Source organism: Triticum aestivum, chromosome 7A, assembly GCF_018294505.1.
Source record: "Triticum aestivum cultivar Chinese Spring chromosome 7A, IWGSC CS RefSeq v2.1, whole genome shotgun sequence".
Lineage (NCBI taxonomy): Eukaryota > Viridiplantae > Streptophyta > Magnoliopsida > Poales > Poaceae > Triticum > Triticum aestivum.
The window spans coordinates 185,625,817-185,628,365 of NC_057812.1; the positions used below are offsets into that span (position 1 = coordinate 185,625,817).

The 2,549-nt window shown below is 54.2% G+C and overlaps 1 pseudogene; it reads right to left on the reverse strand.

Moving 5' to 3' along the window:
• Positions 1-949: 949 nt before the first annotated feature.
• Positions 950-1,556, reverse strand: LOC123154615 (nuclear transcription factor Y subunit B-10-like; annotated as a pseudogene).
• Positions 1,557-2,549: the final 993 nt, after the last annotated feature.

Consider the following 2,549-nt stretch of genomic DNA (forward strand, 5'->3'; position numbering starts at 1 on the left):
CCGGCGGGGGGTCAAGGCTTGGATGAAGCCTACCCCATCGTAGACGTCGCCGGGGAAGGCGTTTAGGCCAGCCATAGCCACCGAAGAAGCTTGGACTCGGCGGCGGCCGAAAGTAAATCGGTGGCTCTAGACGGCGGGCCGGCGAGGCAGGCGGAGAGGGATGGGGGGTGGGCGGAGTCGCCGCTGGCCGGGTGGCCGTCGGGCGGGGGGGGGGGGGGCGTCGATTTGGTGCGGATTTGGCCGGCAGCGGAGTCGGGCAGGTGGAGGCTGGTCTCACGGAAGGGAAAGGAACTGGCAGTTGGGCGGTTGGCGGGCCGTCGCGTTTTTATATCTTTTGTAGGTGGAGATTCAAATTTGCACTTCGAGGTGTTGTAGTTTACATCTCCGGGAGGCGGAGATGTATTTTTTCTTTGCATCTACATCATCTGTTGGAGAGGTGTTTTTGGCCCTCGGACATGCAAAAGTTAGGTATTTTCGCATCTATATCTTCTATTGAAGATGTTCTTATGTTTTTCCAAGGGAGGGAGTAGAAGTAAGGGTTATAATATTTCACCACTCCGGTTGTTCGCCTCATATGTATGCACATTGGCACCGCTACACTTTCTTCTACTTTCTCCACACTATTTAAATAAGGTTCTAGAGACGCCGGTGAGCTCCCCCGACTTATCGTCCGTCTTCCACCTCACCTCATCGCTTCTTCTTCCCCATCGTCTTGCACAACCATCTGTGTTGTAAGATAAGACTGATGTGTGAACGAACGACCGTCCTTATATTCGTGGAACAACAAAACTACATCATGGTGAGCAACATTAACGAGCGCAAGAAAACAAAATCATATGGTGACCAGGAATTAAAAACCACAACCAAACACCAATAGTACAGTACATCAACCTCTCACTGATATTCCCATCCCATCGATAGCCAGCAGGAAGAGCAGGGGTACGCTAATTCATTCGTCATCACACGCAGGTGGCATCCTAGAGCTGCTTGCCAGCGCAACTCCGGATAACGCACCGCTGACACAATGCAAAGCCGAACAGCCGTGGTGCTGCTGGTTCCATCTCCCCGTGGCCGCCGTCACAGTGGCCGCCGACGCCTGATCTTGCACCGTGACATCTTCCGGCCGCGATACACCCAATATAAAGACGGACGGCTGTGGTGCCATCTCCTCCGCCACCCGTCGTCACAGCGGCCGCCGGCAACTCACCTTGCACCGTGATGCCGGCCGGTGGTGGACCCAACGCGGTGTCGGATGGCTGTGGCGCCATCTGCCCCGTCGCAGCCTGCCGCTGCGCGGTGGCTCGCTTGTTGCTGCGTCTCACTCCCACGTAGCCCGTAACCTCGCGGTACCGGCGGAGATGCTCAGTGAGGGGCCCGACGTAGTTGCTGTAGCCGAGGATGTCGAAAGCTTTGATCACGTGGAGGCCAGTCATTTTCTTCTTGCCGTCCATTCCGCGCTCCTCTTCGGCCTGGACGGTGACCATGTTGATGAACTCCTTGACACACCGGTCCACGAGGGCTGTGGCATCTGGGTGGATCCTGGCGCGCGGGTCCATCGGCAGGGCGCCTCGCATGATGTTTTCCAGGTTGTTGGGCCAGAACGCCGGCGTCTCCCTCGACTTGCCTGCGTGTGCGTTATACTATGTCACTACATGTATGACCGGAAACTATATGTGTAAGAATACATGAGCCTTCTCTTAAAGAAAGAGAATACACGAGCCATATAACGAAAAGTATTGTAGATCAAAATCTTAAGGGCTTGTTCGGTTGTATTGGGTTTGAGAGGAATCAAAGGGCATTGTGAGGGATTAAATTTTTTGTAGGTCAAATTCCTCCAGAATCCACTTCCACTAGTAGAAAAAAGGGCTTTCGTTCGGGCCTGGCTAGCCCATTCGTCCCGGTTCGTGAGCCCAGGGGGCCGGCCGGGGCCTCGTGGGCAGTGGTCCCGGTTCGTCTTGGCCCATTTGCCCCGGTTCTTGGCACGAACCGGGACCAATAGGCCTCGCTCCTGGCCCACAATCATAGGTCCCGGTTCTTGGCTCGAACCGGGACAGAAGGCTGGGCTTTAGTCCCGGTTCTAGCCACGAACCGGGACCAATGAGTTTCCTATATATACCCCACCGCCGGCGAGCAGAGCACTCCACAGTGCTCTGTTTTTTGCTGGCGGCGAGGAAGGTCATTTGGGTGCTCTAGCTCACCTCTTATGCACGTGAGGTGTTCGATGAAATGCCCGAGCCACATTAGTTAAGCTTTCTCCTCTCGAAGCTCGACCTCGGAGCTCCATTTTTTTCGAGATTTGTCTAGGTTTAGCGGTCCGTCATGCCCCGTCCTCGTCTTCACCGCCGTCAATCGCCCGTGCCGATCTTGTCGCCGGCACCACCATGGTGAGCCTCTTGTTCTTATCTTCTTTCTGAAAGAAAAAAATCTTACTTCAGATAGATACTTGTCTAATTTTCTTACTTTTAACACACATAATTATATATAATGCATGCAGATGAACCGGCAATGGATGTACGGTGACAGACACACCTCTGAGTACATTAAGGGCG